Source organism: Haemaphysalis longicornis, unplaced genomic scaffold (genome assembly GCF_048455015.1).
Source record: "Haemaphysalis longicornis isolate Haplotype H1 unplaced genomic scaffold, Haemaphysalis longicornis Haplotype H1 scaffold_2, whole genome shotgun sequence".
NCBI lineage: Eukaryota > Metazoa > Arthropoda > Arachnida > Ixodida > Ixodidae > Haemaphysalis > Haemaphysalis longicornis.
In genome coordinates, this window is record NW_027526295.1 from 254,712,350 (window position 1) to 254,732,512 (window position 20,163).

At 47.8% G+C, this 20,163-nt stretch overlaps 1 protein-coding gene across 1 annotated transcript in view; it reads right to left on the reverse strand.

The window, feature by feature from the left end:
• The window catches only part of LOC144168598 (chitinase-3-like protein 1), a 79,373-nt gene extending 68,477 nt beyond the window's left edge, over window positions 1-10,896 (reverse strand). Inside the window, exon 1 of the mRNA XM_077697548.1 lies at window positions 10,808-10,896. The gene's annotated coding sequence lies outside the window, so the exon portion shown is untranslated. The remainder of the gene's footprint in view (window positions 1-10,807) is intronic.
• Window positions 10,897-20,163: the final 9,267 nt, after the last annotated feature.

Genomic DNA, 20,163 nt, shown 5'->3' on the forward strand with positions numbered 1-20,163 from the left:
CCCCCACGGGGCTTCGCCCTTAAAACTGTTTTTAAGAATTTCTTGGGCTTGTTGCTTTATGTCAACAACAAACAGCGCAGAGACACGAAGGGCGAAGGAAGAAGGGCACTCCAGGAGCGCTGACCTTCGACAACATTTCTTGGAGAGCAAAACATGGGGCTCATATGCGGGAAATCATGAAAAACAACCCGTGGCACATTCTGAATCAGCTGAGGACAGTTGCGGAGATAATCATGAACGCGTGAAAGATTGCCGTAAAATTGGATTGGATTGGAAAAACGTTTATTGATCCCGCAGTTAAGTCTGCTTGCAGACTTCAGACGTGGCCTACGTCGTCTTCCTGACCCCAACCGCAGCCGGAGCCCTGCTAGCCGTTCCCGGCCCGCCGGACTCCTGCCGAGCCAGTGCCACGATGACCCGCTGGACGGCCTCGATTTGTAGGCCTTGGTTTCCTTGCCGCGTTGCTTCTTCCATCGCCGGCGGTAACTTCCATGATACTGACTCCGTTGGGAAATTGATGCAGTCCCAAACTATGTGTTCGAGTGTTGCTACTTCCTTTCGACACACCCTACACTTGTCGTCGGGGTGTGCTTCTGGGTACATCTTGTGCTTGAGCGCTGGGCTCGGGATCGTTCTTGTTTGTAGTTGCCTGTATATGACGGCCTGGTCCCGGCTGAGCCCTTTGCAGGGCGGCAGTAGCGTTCGTCTGGCCATCCTGTAGGCCTTCGTGATCTCGTGGAAGCTTGTCATGCGATCCCTGGTACTGAACCACAATCGTAAAAATGTCTTTTTCCGGAAGGGCCAAGGACGGGGAACTTACGCAGTGATCTTGCTGCCTGGCAATCTCGGCCGCCTCTATTATCTTAATGTGGTGTCTAGCCAGGATCTTGGTGCGCGAACTCTAGGGGTGCAACCCGCAGTTTCGGCAATGAATACCGAGGTGTCGACTCAATGGGTCGTGTACGGTGTTATGGTGCTCGTGAAGCTTATGGTTACATCATCTGCCTGTTTGGCCGACGTATTAATTATCGCGACGAGTTAAGCGTATTGAGTAGACAACCCCTTCGGTATAATAATGAAGCGTTTTTTTTGTGGTTCTCAGAACAAGCGTGTTTATTATTCGTTCTTTCTTTAATGGACCTGCTTGCACAGGGTATAGATTTTCTTGGGAGCCGAAAACACCACGCTGACATTCCCCCGGCGTTCACTCTTTTTAAGCGGCGGGACAGGTTGTGAATGTAAGGTATGACTACAACCTGTCTGCTATCCTTTACAATGGGATTTTTACTGCGAAGCAGTATATGTCTAACTCCTCGCCACCACCAATGACCTTTTCACAAGTTGCGAAATCGGCTGACAACGGCGGTAGCGGTGTTGCCAGTTTACCGCGGAGAATCGACAGACGTCCGAATATGCGTAAAAACGACCGAAACAACAGCGAAGCTGCCGCCTCAAATTCATTTCGCCGAGTAGCCGCGAATCCCTCCCAGCTGAAGAGCAACTTTCCCTGTTGGAATGCGGGCATGAGCCCATAATTCTTCTTCAGCTTGAAAGACGCCCCCAGCAACAGTTTTGCCGGTGTATTTCACGCCTGTGTACGCGCCCGTCACCGGTTGCCGGCTTATGCGTGCACGGGTTGGTGACGGAAGGAGGGGGCGTACACGCACAGCTGGCCATCATGGCGCTACCGACCACATGCCCGTTATCCAGGCGGGAGATTTAAACTTTGAAGTCTCATGGCTCAATGCGCCCTGTCAGCGGTCCTCCGTAATCGAGTGGTTTGGTTCTGGGTTGGTGTGTTACATAGACAGTAACATATTTACGACGGAGGAGGAAAACGGGCTGTCTCATGTTTGTCCGCTAGATTAAAGCTCGAGGCCTTCAAGGTTTTAACTTGCTATGGGACGGACGAATGTCGTTCGGAGAAAAGAGAAAATTGAAGAAGCGTCGGCGCGAGCAAAAGCCAGAATGGGCGCGAAAACAGAAAGCCGCTGCCGCCGCCGTTTCCCCCTGAATCCCACTCCCCCCTTACCCCCCTTACCCCACACCCGCACCCCCCGGGATGAACAGGAACTTGCCGGCTAGGAACGCCGTCTATGGCTAGGTTCCAGCTGTCTATGGCTAGGTTCCAGCAGATCGTCTTCGGCAACATAGCGATGTAGACAAGAATCGCACGCGAGCGTAGCGCCACGTTTGGGCGTCCATTCAAATCCTCGGGATCGTAAAACTGCGCTACACCTTCAACGTATAGAAAAACTCATAAAAAATAAAAATAATATCCTATGTTCTTTATCTTTTAATATAGGACATCTTATATAGGACATCGTATCTCGCCTAAATAAATGCCTTCACACCAAAGCACTTGTGTTTAGAGGTGAAGCCGACTGTAACGGGATCGTTGTAACCTTGGTGCTTGTGCGATGACTTTCCCACACTAAGTGTTGCACAGTGAAGCACGTCCATCTACAGAAGGAGTATGATTAGAGAAATTGGATCTAACCCTTTTTTTTATTGCAACCATTCTAAAACAAACTGTATGACAATTGGCCGTCAAGACGGCTCTAACATTACGCCGAGTTTCATTCACTTTGCAAAATTACATAGTTCCCAGTGAAGTTGTACATATGGAATTCTCGTCTGCTGTCACTACATGGGCTTCTACGGGAGGGAAACGGACAGTCCCGTGATTGTACGCCAGAACAAAACTCTACTTCTTCAAAGTTTCGTTCAGGTAATTAACTAGGAAGTATGCTCAATCCCAAATTACAAACACGCGCGTGCACTCCTTGACTGCGACCCGGTCAAAGCATATTGTCGCTGACATTGAGGCTCGGCACCACGGCTTTGCTGGTCATTTTCCTTCACAGAGTGAAAAGGCGCTGACTTTTTTCAGATTAAAGAGCTTGCAGAGCGACATTTTCGCCGGTATCTATCACTTCAACGCACGTGCACATAACCAGCTTCCGGTTTATGCGCGCACGGGTTAGGTGGAGGAGGGGGGGGGGCATCCACGCGCAGCTATATTTTTCATGCCGTTACTCATGACAAGTCCGTTGTGCTGGCGGGGGGTTTAAACGTGGACGTTAAACGGCCCATTGCGACCTGTCCAGTGTCCTCTCGGTAACCCAGCGGATTGGGTCGGTGCGTTACACAAACAGTAAGATGCCTACGACGCTGGAGTGAAACAGACAGCTTCATGTTTGTCCGCTAGAATAAAGCTCTCGTCCTTTTAAGTTTCATACAGCTAATTGCATAGGAAGCATGCTCACTCGCAAATTACAAAGAAACGTTTTCTGTTTCGTGCACTCCGTGGCTGTGTCCAGCTTCGCAGGTCATCCTTTTAGATGCGAAGCATCTCATGCTCGGGGCTGTGTCCCTCCCTCCCTCGTTGTCCGCCGTCCGCACTCTACTGCGCATGCGCGTCTCTTCAGCCCCGTCAGCATTTGGGCTGACGTCAGCGCAGTCCATTATAAAAAGAAATAGTTAGGCGGCGCCCGGTTTCGATCCCACGACTCTCTGGCCGCAACGGGAGGTACGTGGCGCTCTTCCCACTGCGCTAGAAACAGAGACAGGAGCATGTGCTACGAACGTGCCTAATGTCCTTCACTCATTCAAACTACGTCAAGAAGCTACTGATACAACGAAGGCACGCGAAGCTGAACCTCAACGGAAACGACGAACTGAAAACTAATGGGAACTTCAGTCGACCCCATGGCTGCTTCGCTTACTACTCAGGGTTGCTTTGCGGGAAGATGGTGTAATTTTTCTTTTTCACCGGGTATAAGGGCACTCATTTTTTTAAATTGCACAGGAATACATGCTAATAGGCTTTAGCCATTCAGCCGCCGCCGCCTTTCGATTTACTAGCTTTTCTCAAGGAGTGTTTTTCCTGTAGGTCTAGCACAATGTATCTATGCTCCCTTCTGTTTTATTAACGGGATTGGAAGCGGTCTTAGATGTCTGTGGCTTGTGGCGACGCGATTGCGGATAAACGAACATTAATCCGACGAAGCGAATCAGGAAAGTTTTAAAATAAAAAGTAATAAACGATGCGAGGTCTGTTTTACTGACTTTTTTGTTTTTACTCTACGACTCCTAAAATTCCCCATATCTATTAACGATTCTCTTTTTTTTTAATTTTGACCAAAATTACAGTCGAAAATTTCCAGAAAAACGGAAAATTGCACGCTCGGAAAATCACTGTGCAGTCGTTTTAGCACATCTCTGTCGCACAATTTGTTTTGTGGGTGTTCTAATGAGCTGTTTTCTTTAACCAGAAGACTCCGGTAGTAACCCTTTATATTTACAGCTGGCGGCAATTCTTATTTGTGCACAATTCCCGGTTGAACCAATTATGAGAAGTAACGCATAACACAATGTGTTATACCCATAGGTATACACTGGCACACCGGGGCATCATGGGTAGTAACGTTGGTCATGCATGTACGCTATTAGAGGAACGCGCTTTGCTACTCCCTGGAGTTGAAATTCGGGTTTGTACCGCTGGTTTCGTTTCGCCTTTTCTAGTGTCCGTTTTCTGGCACTTTTCTCACCATGTGGTACACTAACTCGCCCAAGTAGCCACCTTCTTCCTGGTTCGTTTGGTGAGACTGCAGTCATCGCACAAGCGTTTAATAGGATCTCGTCGGCCCTGCCACAGGCTCTTCCAGTCTCTGAGAACTAAAATTTGCCTTGCAGCCCCAATTACAGGGCTATCACAGGGATAGACTTACGAATAACGCCATTGATGTAGTTAGACAGTTGCGGACTCAGTCATTTAACGTAATGCTTCTGCGGATTCGGTCACCAGCGCTAAAGAAGTCGGAGAAGAGGGCGGAAGATTTGCACAGTTTGCGTTGTTTTTACGCCCAACGGTGGTGTTGCCATGAGACCATTCGCTGGTCCCTCGGCATCTCCTGTTTAGTTCAACGAAGCGAGACTTAACATGAGTAGTGGCCGTATTCCTCTGTAGACTCCGAAAGGCATCGCATCATACCCCTGCCTAGCTGCACAGGGTTTGTTGGGCTTCTTCATCGTTGTACGCGGCCCGTAATGTTAAGGGAATAAATTTAAAACCTTCTCTTTGACTACGTGCAATATAGCACCTAACGGGAAAAAGTTCAGGACAAATTGTGGCAGAAAGATTTGCTTTTTCCACTCTGTACGACTGCTGTGTACGCGAGTAGTTGAATGCAGGAGAAACGGATAGCGTCACAATTGCATTGAAGCTTACTGAGGATACTGCCGCATGCAGTACAGTAAAAACTCGTTAATTAAAACTCAGTTAATTCCAGCTTTCGGTTAATTCAGACTCCCGCCCTAATCCCGGCACAGCCCTGTACATTTCAATGGGGGAAAACTGCTGATAATTCGAACGCGTCGGTATCTAGAACGGTTATTCGAACTGGAATCCCCTGGTTTCCATCACTCCTCGCGGAAGAATTCGGCCCAGAGTGATTACAATGTGCTGCAAATCCAAACCAAACCAAATGTACTAGAGATGCAAAGCAAGAAAAAACAACAACAACAACGGCGTGGCGCGTGCGCTAGGCTCCTGCAACAGCTTATCTCGGCTCTACAGAGGGTGCCGCGCTACCGGTGCCAGTGCTCCGGCGCATGCCATTATTATTTACGAAGCATTATTTACGGAATAATCTGCCACAAATCTGCAGTAGCGTCTAATTCGCGATAACGTGTCCAGAGGTGCCTTCTTTGTCTTCTGCCCGCGCAGTGTTGCGTGATTTCCATTCATTACAGTGCCCGCCCGCTAATTTCAACCTTCGCTTAATTCGCAAAAAATTATGGCTTTCTTCGAGTTTGAATTAACGAGCCTTTACTTATTATGTTTTGTGCCCTTTGCTTGTCCTTTGCACTATGCCCCTGCCCTTTGTGCCACTTCTGCTTGGGCCTCTAGCCTGCAGTAGGTCTTTAAATAAAAATAAACTTCCGGACATGGAGAAAAAAGAATCGTATGTGAATAGCGCGAAGTTGTTGCCCACTGCATTACTAAAACGGTGAGGTGGATCAAGTGGGGGCTAAATTCGCAAGGTTAAGTTAACCACACCAACTTCTTCGAGCCCATTTAATGAACAAACCCGTGAGGCATAAGGAAAGAACATACTCGCACAAACTCCGGGAACTACCCTTATTTTTTCGATGAGATTCTACTGATTTCATTATAGCAAATTTTCCTTAACAGATGGATCGCAGAAATTAAGTACTCTTGGGTAGGATTGCCGGTCAAAGCATCTGCAATTCACATCACATCTCACCACAGTACTGGCAAATACGCAGATTTGTTTGAAAGACAAAGGCTGTTATTTTCTGCCAATTGTAATCAACGCAAAAATATGGATCGAGGTGCAGGCTTACCCGAAATAGAGAGTTCACCATTTGTTACTTTCTCCAACAGGATCGCGTAAATGAATGCGGCGCGGACGAAGCTCCAGAGTAGCATGTGTACGTATTTTGAGGAAACCTAACGTTCAACAAGACAAGAATTCACTGCGTTGTTTTTACAGGTTGGGGTTGGTGCATGCAAATTTTCTAAGCCCGGAAAAAAACAATGTCGAACGTCAAAGTGTACGTCCTGTCGCGTGTAAACATTTGAGATTTGCTTATTTTGGTTTGTAATTTCACCACTTAATGGTCATGTAGAGGAAATATTTATAAAAGCGTAAATAGACTGTGGTTGATTGACAGGCTCACTTGTCAACAACCAGGCTATCCTCCCCATATGTAGCGAGAGAGAGAGCGAGAGAGAGAGAGAGCGAGAGAGAGAACTTTATTGTAAGCGAATTCGCAGGGTTTTTAAGGCCAAGCTTTATTTGCCGCTCTGTAGCTTTTTGGGGGCTGTTGCTATGCTCTCCTGGCCGAATACGACGCTGGTGCCCGGCGGCTCCTTCTTGCCCGCCGCTCCGGTGGCAGAAAGGAGCATCCTCCAGAACCCACCAGAAGGCGCGGATCTCCTCATTCATTCATTCATTCATTCATTCATTCATTCATTCATTCATTCATTCATTCATTCATGCCGTGGTCACCGGTGCGCCCTAAGACCCATAAACACGCGACAGCAAAATTGCGCCGGAAATCTGAGCCGTTCAACCCTGCCAAGAAAAGAAGCTGGCGCTCTGGTTGGATTTGCTATGTTGTGTTTTAGCTGTATTCAGTGGCGTTGTTGGCTAAACCCGCACTTGGGGCCCAGATAAGTTGTCATTTCCCGTCACAGATACGACAAAAAATATGATTATTAAAGTCTTATGTTACTATGTTACTGCGCTTATATCAGTAAAACACGTAGCTTTCTTTTAGATACATATGTAGGAAAGACTATTTCCAGTTACTTATTCTGCCAGCTACTCTCACCACATGTTCATGTTGGAGGCGAGACAAAGCATGACGAAACGATGGAAAAGAAATAAGCATAACCGAAAGCTCAGAAAGAGATAGCCGACATTAACATAAAAATACAATCCGCCGCTCAACTCACTCGAAACAATTGTCACACGATAAGCAGCAATCTCAATGATACTCTGCATTTAAACGTGCTTGGTCGCTAATGAGACATTTGTTGCAACCCGAGGTCTCGAGAACGAAAGTGGTCAAGCGCATAGACACTGTGGCGGCCCAGTATGACAAGCCTGGAGGCTTGATGCACTATGTGGCAAAAACGTACGTTCCACCAAAAGATCTTACAACCTACAAATATTATGAAGGTTAGAAAAAATGAATACATTAATGGTAGCCGATATAATTAATCCAGGCAAATATAGAGACCAGGTGCCACACAGCTCCAGGCCCGGACCAAATGTCTAATGTGCTACTGAAAAACCTCAATAATACGGACCATGAGCTTCTACTCAAAGTGATGAACGATACGTTGGAGACTGGAGTCCTTTTCAAACAATGAAAAGACGCAACAGTAATCTTTGTCCAGAAACCCGGAAAACGCGAAGAAATTGGAAACCTCAGACCAATATCACTGACAGCATGCCTCTGAAAAGTCATGGAAAGAATTATACTTAAGCGCCTGGTCAAGCACCTGGAGAAAAATACTTTGATACCTCATCCGGTGGTCGGGATACGAGCATGCGTATACCCACAGGATGTGTTACTCCCGCTGAAAAAATACTTGCTGAATAAGCCTAGTAAGCGCAAGTAAATCGCACTCACCATGAGCAGAATCTCATACAGTCTGCCATATGTCATACGATATGATAGAAACAAGAAGAGAGACTGAACACTATGATCAGGTCGGCATACAAAACCGCTCTAGGTCTGCCCATACATATCGCAAACAAAAAACTCTATAAATTGGGCATATTCAACACATTCGAGGCGATGAGGGACTCGCTACTCTCGTGACAAAAAGAACGACTTGTCCGCACTGGGACCGGACGGTTCGTCTCCCCCCCCCCCAGAGAAAGATCCTTGAGGAAATGGCCGACCTCCTCCCAGAGTAACGCAGCAAATCAAAATGCTCCCACTGCCCAAGAATAGGGACCCTAAGCTCCAAAACGACAGAAGACAGGCGAGAATTCAATATCTGAGGAGGAATTATAATTACCAGCATCGTATACACAGATGCAAGTCTGGGAGTTCACTCCAACTCTACAGCTGTCGTAGTGGACTACCAAGGCAACGTGCAGGACGGCCTCAATATGACAACCATGAGCATCGCGGAGGTGGAAACCGGAGCCATTCTCCCGGAAGTCAGGCTATGAGAAAATAACAACCGAGGAATGAACATCATTTCTGACTCTAAGCAAGCAATTGCCTGAAGTGCCTAAAATACTCGTTAGTGTCTTGGGGTGCGTAGGGCGGAGAAGTTTGTACAGGGAATTTCTCGTCTCACGTTGACGTCAGAAGGTTCTCTCATACCTCAATACAGCCTCCTCAATACTGCTAACAAGGTCATATTTTGTTATTTGTAGCTACTAAACTGCACAAATTATGCAGCGTGCTTTAGGGGCCTGTAATAAACAACTATCGGGTTTGATTTGTTAAAGTTTGAAAAAAAAAACGAAACTTTTTCTCTATTGGTTTTTTATTTAGAGCAAAATGCGCGGCTTATCTGTAATGCAGCGCATTTTGAAATTCAGCCATATTTTTTCAACATCAACTAAAACTGGCACAAATACAGTAGACTCGCGTTAATTAAAACTCTAATAATTCAAACTTTCGATTAATTCAAACAAATTTCTAAATTTCAGTTGGCCCGCTACGTTTTCAATGTATTTGAAAGCCACTTATTTCTAACTGCTCCCTTGCGTAAATACGGTCACTTTTTACTTTTCGCTTGTCTTTCCCGGAAAATATCTGCGGCATTTGCCACGTCCAGCTGCACATTTGCATCCGCATATCACTAACACTCCCAAAGAAAGCCGATTACCTGAGTACACAATTCAAAGCTAAACCGCGCGCGCCAATAACCGCTTGTGCATGGATTCAGAAAAAAATGAAAACTTTGCTTTGAACTCTCGTGCAAAGACGAAGAGTCATCCATTTGTGATTCTTTTCATAGTGGGAATAGCACTGCAGTACTGTGTGCGAATATTGTTTTAATAAATGTATGTGTGTTTCATTACTACAAAAGTATGATGCCCCGGGTCGTACTTTTGAGAATGTCTGATAATTCAAATTAAATCCTGGGGTCACTTCGAGTTTGAACTGTCGCTATTTTGCTGTAATATAGAAATTGATGGATGAATATAACTACAAAAAAGCGAACTTCCTAGCTTGTTTAGAAGCAGAAATCGCGACGTGACATTTCTGCAGTTTTCAAAAATGTCATGTTCGTAATTTGTATTAGAAAAACATTCCCTTGCAAGCCCGAAAAATGCCTCATATAATTTTAAAGTATTGAAAGTAACAGCAATAAAAGGAATGTGTGGGGATAGCTACAATAGTTTCTTTTGAAGAGGTGTGAAACTTATAATTTCGTGCAATTCGTCCAACGAGGGTGTGGCCGGATCCCGTTTTGGTTTCTTTTAGAAAGGGAAAGCGTTTTCCTGCAGACAAATTTTATATCCAACTACGCGTGCAAAATGAGCTTTACACAAATTTTAGCCCAAATTGAAATATCTACCAAACAAACATCTACCATCTCTAGTGAAAAGACGCAAACAGTGCCTGGGACGGCGTAAGTGCGAGGCGAGAGAATGGCTGGTGAGTCGCCACTGCTTGATGTGTTTTCCCTAATATCTGGCAATATTGCCAAAAGTATTATTGTAGAGTTTAACGCGCCGACGCAACGCAGGCGATGAGGCGCGCCGTAGTGGAGGGCTCCGGATTAATTTTGACCACCTGGGGATCTTTAACGTGCGCCGAAATCTCGTACACACGGGCGTTTTTGCTTTTCGCCTCCATCAGAAAAGCGGCCGGCGCGGCCGGGAATTGAACCCGCGACCTCGTGCTCAGCAGCGCAACGCCTTAGCCACTGAGCCACCGTGGCGGGTAATATTGCCTAAAGTTGTCTTTCAAACTGCGCAATTGGTGTTGTAGGAAAGCTGTATTTTCAATGTTTGTACGTATTTTGTTTTTGTTGTCGCTTTAAAGTACTGAACATTTTATTTCTAATCGCTAATAATACGACTAATCGAAACGGTTCGCGAGCCGAGTCAGGCTTCCGAACCGGTTCGCGAACGGGTTCAGTACGTGATGTAGTCCAACCGAAACTAAATCGGAACGAAATGAATTCACCCGAAGCCGAACCCGGACCGTAACAGAAATGGTGTTTTTTTCGGTTCGACACCCAGCTTTTAGCCAACGTCGCCCAGCAATCTGGAAGTAAAAAAAGAGAACTTACCACGTAAGACGTCACAGATAATTCCTTGTCTTGTTCATTTTAAGCGAATGTTCAGTTCTTCATTTATGAACAATAGACTGTTGTGCTTGGTGTAATTTCTGTACGTTTGGAACAGGTGTAGCCCATCAGGTTAATTAGGTCAGCGTAGCTACATAAAAAGACAATAATGTAACATAAACACATAGGCGCCAGAAACAGCTTTACTACATCTAAAGCAAAATAAATACAAACAATTCAAAATATTAGTTGGAAACAGAAACGAATGGTGCGTACATAGTTTGAATAGCGACGACATGAAATCACTGTGACGGAATGTTTTGCTGAGCCTGCGTGCATACTGCTGCAACGGGGCTAATCGAGTCTGAGAGCTGCGCCGTTACCTCCTGGAAGGCAATTTTGTTGAGTTTTCAATAGGGCTGTACCGTATACTTTTCTGTTCAACCGTTTTCTTGATCACTGGGTTCTTGTGTTGTCTCCATACCAGCTGCATGATTATCCATCGTGGAAACGCAGCCAATGTTGTTGTAGACCGATGCATGGAAGGGACAATCTGAAAACCGAACATGAATGATCGTTTGATGAGTGAACAAGCGGCTGTTTTAATGCGGTCAGACCTTGGTTGCTGCAAGATGTCTGTCCCGGGCCAATGCTCCAAGGATCACGAAGTGGTTATAGTGCAGGTGCGCCTGCCTGATGGGAAACCACTACTCGCAGCTTCTGTGTATTACAGCCCAGTCACCGGCTCTCAGAAATCTATCAACTATAATTGGTTACGCCATCTTGTCTTGCAGTATCCCCACACTCCAGTTATCATCGGCGGGGACTTTAATGCGAAAAGCACTACATGGGGATATGACTACGGATGGTCGAGGCTCGTTCCTTGAGGCGGCGATTGACGATTGCGGTCTCTCTCTTCTTAATGACCCTACGTTAGCCACCCGTGTGAGTCTTCATCGACGGCAGGAAAGTACTTCGCCTGACCTAACCATTGCTACTACAGGAGGGATTCGCACGTGGAGCTCCTATACCACCACTTGGGGTAGTGATCATTATCCTATTCTTACTCTCCGAGGGAAGCGCTTCTGCACTCGCCAATATCTTTCGCACATTGATTGGCAAACTTTTCGAACCACCCTCCGTATCTCTCAGAATGCAACCCTACCGCAGTTTACTGCTGCCGTGCACTCTGCGAAAGCACACGCTACGGAGGAAATTTTATGCGACTCTTCAACACCCGCACTGGACGCTCATCTTACCAACCTCTGGAAGCGCGTGCAAACCCTCACGACTCGCTATCTAAGCAAACGGCAAACGTCACCGAGACCTGATCCGCATTTGTCGCCATTACCCGATCATCCGACAATACCAGCACTCCCTTTCCAACGAGCATTGGCATAGTCTCTGTGCTAAGCTCGGTAAAGAAAGAGGCCTTTGCAAGCTGTGGAGCACGTTTCGGAGCTTGTCAGGCAAGCCCAAGAAAAAACCTACGCTATTCGCTTCCCTCACTCTCCGGTACCCACCAGCGGACGTAGCACATCGACTGATAACGACTTTTTTCCCTCGTGCCTCTAGCATCCCCCACCCTCCGCTGCCGGTCAACACGGTTCCGGACGTGGATAAGGATCTCGACGTCCCATTCCCCATGGGCGAGTTTACGGCAGCTCTTCACCAGTGCAAACGTCGCTCCGCCCCTGGTCATGATGGCGTGACATGGCATCAGCTCCGTAACTTGGATGAGTCTGCACACTTAGTACTGCTAAACATGATTAACACTTACTGGGCCTCTGGTGACGTTCCGTGTGAACTCAAACTGACACTGGTTGACCCAATACCTAAGCCAAACAAAGACCCTTCTGTGCTGGCTAACCTCCGGCCTATTTATCTTACACCCACCATCTGTAAACTTATTGAACGCTTGATCAACAACCGCCTTCAGTATTATTTGGAATATGTACGCCCGTGGTTCCATTCGTCCCAGACTGGCTTCCGTCCTCACCTCGGTACTCACGATGGCCTTTGGTTACTACGACGCGTTCTGAACCGCGCGTCACGAGTTGGTAATCCAGATTATGTCCTCACGTTCGACGTGCGAAAAGCCTTTGACAATGTTAGTCAGCCAGCGATCCTTGAAGAGCTCGCTATAGCCTTTCCAAGCCAAAGGACCCAAAACTGGATCAGGAATTTTTTAGAAAATCGACCGATTCGACTCCACAGCACGCATCCAGGATGGAGCCCCAGGACCTGTTATCTAGATAGGGGCATTCCACAGGGTGCTGTCCTTGGACCCGTACTTTTCAATTTGGCCATGGCACGCGTCGCCCGCAAACTAGAACGGGACACTGCAGTTTGTTTTGCCATCTATGCCGACGACGTCACAGTATGGGTTGAGGCCGCCGACTATGACTGCACGGAGGGCATGGCAACAGAATTGTAGGCGGCGGTGAATAGCCTTTGCACTACTCTTCCAACTCTCGGCCTTGAGTTAGCACCCGAGAAGACCAAATTTCCCCTGGTCCAAGGTCAGCACCACCCACCCACTAGTATACATCATACAATTTACATCGGCGACACACCAATTTCCTCCCACTGTGGTCATATCCGCTTGCTCGGCATCCCCCTCGCCAGCCACAACAGCGTTCGACAGTGGATAAGTCAACTGCGGAAAAATTGGAAGCCAATGCTCCACTTAATCTCTCTCCTCTCAAACAAATTTGGCGGTGCTCACCAATCGGCGTGCCTCACGCTCTGTCGGGCGGTAGCGGTCGGTCGTCTCACTTATGGCGCTCCGGCCTACAGTTTATCCTCGACTCATAAGAAACATTTAGCAGTTCTTTATCGGGCCATGCTCCGCACCATCACTGAACTTCCCAGGCATACCCGCATCGATGCTCTTGAACTGGCTGCTCCTATGCCTCCCATGGAAGAGCTCTTCGCGGAAACTCTCAGACAACATGACCTTCGGCGGACACTAACGCCAGAGAGCTGCACTCTCCACCTGGGACTTGCGCATTCTTCCGACGCTTCCCTCGGCTTCACCCCGGCACCCCCTGGTCACTCCCGCCTTTCACAGTGGCCCATCAGCGAACTCGTATCTCCCGTACCCGACCAGTTGCCCGTGAGAAAGCCCTTCAGCGCGTCCTTGCGACAAAATTGCCAGATGAAGTGGACATTTACACGGACGCCAGCCTTTCGCCTTCCCATATGGGTCTGGCCTGGCATTCGGCCAGGGCATCACTCGTCTCCCTTGGAAGCAGAACTTCACAGCATCCTCAACGCATTGGATCTCGTGACCTATATACGGTATTGCAACGCCGCCCCCTCCACGTTTTCGGATCCTCACGGACTCCCGTCAGGCACTTCAAGAACCCCGCAAGCCATCCAGTGATCACCCAACTGTGCACGAAATCCAACAAGGGATCACCATTCTGGCTCGCAATGGGACGACTGCCCGATTGGCATGGGTGCCGGGTCACACGGGCTCGGATGGGGGAAACCAGGCTGCACACGATGCAGCAAGGGAGTGTATCACTAGTACCCCTCCCCTGATGACGACGTGTCGCGCCCCTCTCCTGACCCTCGCCTTCAACTCGACCGCGCACGCCATGCTCGGAAGGTACGCCTTGCGTCCGTTACTCCCGCTGGCTACCTGGCTCTGGCTCCTCCGATGCCTCGCTCTGCGAAATCAAGAAAAATATTGCGAACGCAGCCCTCACACCACACATTATAAGAAAATGAATTCACCCGGCAATATCGCCACCTCCTTACCGCCCCTGTTGTGAAACGTCAGTGTTCGCCACCCTCAACCACTTAATCTGGCACTGCGCCGCATTTTCCTTGTACCGCCCAATACTTGTCAACGCTTTGCCACGTGATTACTCTCAAGACGACCCCCTTTCGAAGATGCTAATTTTCTTACAGTCCTCGGAGAGTTCAGCCTAGAGAGTGGTCTCTCGAGATTAGTGTAAACCGGGGCCTACCCCGGTCGTAACAGTTGATTTGACTGCACTCACACGATCCGAATAACCTTAGCCTGGCTCTGCGGACGGCAGTGATCTCTTCCATGGCGTTCAAGGACCCACCATTTGTGCTACTCGGCTACTCCTCCCTGCCTCTTCCCCCTTATGGCCGGATGGCCTTCCCTTTGAAATAAAGGATTCCAACAACAACAATCTCAGGCGCTGGTACCGCTGGTCTATGGTGGCTAGAACTTCTAGGCACCATAGCTGGTCCACACCGTAAGAGCCGGCGTTCGCACGAAAAGTGTGGCTGTTCTAAGCAGTTCGCAACCTACGTGAGCTTTGAAAATACATTGGCGTGACGAATGAGCGGCGCCGAAACCTCTAATTCGCGGGGCAACTTCGCGAATACAGCGCCGTCATTTATCTTTTGTGCTCGCTGTGCCGCAATGAACTGATAATCCACCCGAATTGGAACTTTGATTATAAAACATTTGCACTCAAGGTGGCGTCAGCGCGTGTGTGAGATTCAGTTCAAGGGGAAACGTATTTTTGAACGCTGGTTCCGACACCCCGCATAGGCAAACGCGTTCATGCGAGACCACGACGAAAACAAAACTGGTTGCACGATCTAATCCATAGTACTTTTCGCGGAACCGCCGAGTGCCAATACGAATCGACAACTACCCATCACCTCCATCACGGCGGACAATCGCAGCGCCAGATTCCTGTCTAGCTATTATTGTATGAAACTCTATATATGCTAACAACCCCTCCCCCCCCCCCTATTATGCTATTTCCGTGCCCCTTACTACATCAGAGCAATGGTAGGCTATGCTGCTCATCTCGGGCCGACAAGTGTAAGAGTATGCGATCCTGCTGGCCATACCACGGGCTTTTGGCCGGCGACTAAGGGACTCCAGTGTGTCGGTGCACCCAGCCGACGCCTCTTTCTCCTCAGCTTCGTGTGAACAAATTTTGTACCCCCCCCCCCCACCCCCCCACCCACACCCCACCACCAACACGCGGAAAATCTCTATGGAGGTACAAACCGAAAACTTCCGTGCGGCGATGTTTCTCTGCCCGTTCAAGATGTCCCCTGTAAATTAATCCGTAGCCGTTCACTACGGTACACCTAACAGTCAAGGTGCCGCCTTAGTGCACAAAGCCCCAAAATTTAAATTTGTATTTCTTCAGCCTTAGAGTAACTTATTTGCACATCAAATGCGGATTCACTAAACACAGCAACTCCGCCGTCATTTCTGGTGGCGTCACAGTGGGAACACATATGAACAATGGTTGAACATTTTGCTTTACTGCATACTGTAGCGTGCAATTTGGAATCTTTGCTCAGCTTCTAATAGTGGGAGGTATTGATGTACTTCTACGCCTTTACAGCAAAGTAATCATTATGACGTTGGCGCCACCGAGTTAACGGGTGTGCGCAGGCGTTTCCAGACCGGTGCTGTCACGAAAGAGAGTGATCTGCCGGCTTGTGCACACAAGCCGGCAGATCATGGCGTCGGCTTCGTCAACACAGACGGGCTGTTTTTAAGCACGTGGCCTTATAGTAATTGATGTCATCTTCAAAGCTCGGCACTTGCTTTTTGTGCGTTCTAAAGGCGAAACTTCCCGGAAGGCGAGGAGACAGCTTCTATAAATGCTAAAGACATTTAAAAAAATTTGAAGCTGTTGTGCTACTTATAGCACGGCAGTCTCCCGAGTTTGCGCGTCTGTCTGCCATGCCTTACAAGGTTATCAGATAGCTAAAGCGAGGACGGGCGAAATTTGAAGCATCCATTGGTCAAGAATAGCCACCCCGCTATCTTGGCCACTTACAGTAGTAAAAAATTATTAATCACTGTTATTAGGACAAATTTAAACACTTTTCAAACCGCCTAAAAGCCGCTTAAAACCGTGTTACTTGTTCTTCAATCAATCAATCAATCATAATTTGGCATAACCATCAGCGTGGCATCAGCAAAGCGCAACTGCTCTTTTGTAAACTTAGTATTACGTGTTTTAATTCAATGTTATTGCTTGACTCGCACATTTAGAACCATATTTCGCAGGGTCTATTTTCGGCGAATACATTATGCACGTTCTTCAAGAGCTGACAGGCGCTGGGGAAATATTTTTGTGAACTACGCATTGTCGGCGTTCTTTAGTTTTTCGTGTTACGTGGATCTAGCTATAGTTGACAAACGCTTTTACTCATGAGCGTTTGACATGGAACGCATTATTAGGGCAGAGTAAATAGGGTAAGTGCCCGCTTAGATCAAATCAAAGAAAAATTGCCTGCAAGGTTAATGCATTCGGTACCAATGATTTTAAGCTGATGAGCATAAAGACAGTCTAAAACCAATTCCATTCTTCTAGTACAAATCATTATCAGACACTTCCTAATAATTCGTAAATAGCAGATCAACCGTGTCCTAGCGCAGTATTTATGAAGGCAGAAGCAGAAACCGTATTTAGGTGACCGAAATGAAGCGCGCCTGCAGAAACCTCTAGCTCTGTAAATACAATTTTTTTTATCTGGATAAAAACCTAACGCGATAAATGGCGATTGGGTGAAGTTGGCCACAAAACCACGCGCTGCACCAGAACTCATGCTGGCCAAAGAGCACTGCCATTGACCTATGTGGAGTAAAACTAAACTTATTAACTACTAAAGTGGAATGCAGATGCATTTCGGGCGAATATACCACTGGGTAATGACACTAATGTATACAAATTATGGTGGGAACTTGAGCCACTGGGGTATCGTTCGCGTCAGGTAGAACCTTTTCAACGCTGCCCTTTTTTTTCCTCAGAATCAACTTTACATCAAGCGTGACATGCTCATGTCATTTTTGTTCTATACTGCCATGGATTGAACGCATATTCGATACAAAATTTGGAAGTGGCTGTGTAAGTAGAAGATCATGTTCCTTGCGCTGTTTTTAACATTTGTAATGTCTGTGCAATCTACCGTTTTCAAGATAGCTTTCTCCGCTCTTGGCATTCGTTTGCAGGGACAGAAAGAACATCACGGAGTGTCTTTCCGAATGAGGACGAACTGAAAACGAGAAGCACGTCGGCGCAACGTAATGTGTTTGTAGCCTTTCTCGGTAAAAAGTAGCCTGTAATTAACGCTCATATTACCCTTAAAACAGACAAAATAAGTTTATGAAACTTCCGATTCCCGAGACAAGGGCTATTATTCCACGCCATTGTACCCGGCCCCTCTGGAAGGCCATGTGCCCTTGGATAACTTCTTTTCACTACGGGAAAGATAGTTGGTACAGAGGAAATTGTTGCATAAAATGAGATACGTGCATCAGTTTGAAGTAATAAATAACTGACGTGATACATCAAGTCCACAACTGGCATTCCCAACCACGCACAATAAATATAAGTGCTCCTTCGGAAAAAGCTCGTTTAAAGCAATGGTTTTTTAACGCAGCAGAAAATTTCGGCTTTAAGCACTCGAATGGTCTGCTTTATTTGTTTGTTTTCTCGCGCCCGTTTTAGATGCGACGGTCAGAGCATCTCTTGTCGGCGGCCCTGTCCTTCCTGCGTGCGTCCGTTGTTGTCCGCGGCTTGCGTCCGTTGTCCGCAGCCACTCTCCCGCTCTCCTCTCCGATAGCGAACACTCTCTCGCGAGGGGCGTTGGATTGGATTAGATTGGCTTGGCTTGGCTTGGCTTGGCTTGGCTTGGCTTGGATTGGATTGGATTGGATTGGATTGGATTAAAGTGGACTGTGTTGGATTGTGTTGCGTCATAGCCACGGCAGACGCACTGGCGCCGGCGCGTGCCCAGGTGAGAGCGTGTGCGGCCCAGCGCGCTCTCACTCCGCCGGTGAGCGGCGCTGCGCGCGGTGCTGCGCATGTGCAGTACTCTCTCTCTCCGCGGTTTCCTCTCCTTCGGGCGCGCTGCGCATATATAGTGCCTAGAATAGAACCGGTGTGCCGCTCTCCGGCGGCCTTTCGGTCGACGGTTGCTCTCAGCATTCGCTTGAACCCCCTCAGCGTCGCATCACACCAGGGTTCCCGCGAGGGGAGGTGGACGTAAAAAATGACCATAAATTTTAAAGCGTTACAGAATGCACTTTCGCCCGTTAGGTCGAAGGGCTCACACCATTTCTCACACCGACTATTTCTATAGAAATGGTCGGTGTGAGAAAATTGACGCAGAAGCTGTATTCAGCCGAAAAATAGCCACAGCGCCACGCCTCAAAGAATCCGCACGTCGCCAAGCTTGGCTTGGCTTGTAACAATTCTGATAGCGGGCGTTTCAAAAAAGTACCGCCGATTGGTATTTCGTCCATGCCAGCCGTGCGGTGTAACTGGCGCGTACACGCACGCGCGAGCTCGAAGGCTGCTGCTTTTTTTCACATTAAATGGCACTGCAACTTCATTTATCGCTCTCTTTCGGTACATTCCGTTACAAAAGTTAAATGCGTCTTTTCAGTGCTGATAACTTGAACTGAAGTGTAACCGGCAAACTGCGGAATACTAGCGGCGAGCCGAGTAACGTCCGGAGCTCGAGCGTGTGACATCTGCTGCAATCTTTCTCCTGCTGCTGCTTTACTTGTTGCTCAATGTACCTCCGCATAAAACTTTATTTTTGTGTAGTTTTCATCGCATTGAAAGGCGTCAGAGAGGGCAGATATCGTTCAAGTTATCGTTTACAACATCATAGCTTTGTTGTTACAATTCTGGCTGTAATATATTAGATACTGTACAGAATTTTCTTCTTCGCAAGACCCCAGGCACTCAGCCATTCATTCACTGCGCGGACGTGGTGAGTCGAGACTGACGGCAGCAGAGAGAGAGAGAGAGAGAGAGAGAGAGAGAGAGAGAGAGAGAGAGAGAGAGATCACTTTTTTGTTGTCGAGTGGCGGCGCTGCCGCAGGGATTGCCGGGAACTGCCGGGGACTGCGCGGGGACTGCCTCTGCGGGAAGGTCTCCCCTCCCCTCACGGATTGATGCGGACAAGGGTGGAGGGCACAGTGAGTAATAACCGCGCTACCCTGAAGTTTCAAAGGCCTTCCGAAGGCCTTCGATCCAGTAATTTATTGAGTGGGGTGTTCACTATCTATCAGGTGCATTTGGAAGTAAGCGATTAACTCTAAATTGAAAGTCACCGTGTAGCACAGGCATAAGAGGCAGCTCCCATATGTGTGTGGAATTCTGGGATAAGGGGTGCAACAGGACTAGTTTGATTGATCAGTTTGTTGCAGCGGTAGCGATGCATGTGAATGTGAAAGGGTGGGTGGCCCCTATTTAAGCCTTTGGAGGTATCCCGTTCGGTCTTGTTTTGCACACTCCTCACTCCTAGGAATTGCTTGCCGTGCGTGCGGCGCTGGGCACGTGCTGCTGTCTGGAGGAGGTTGGGCTTGTGCAGTGAATAAA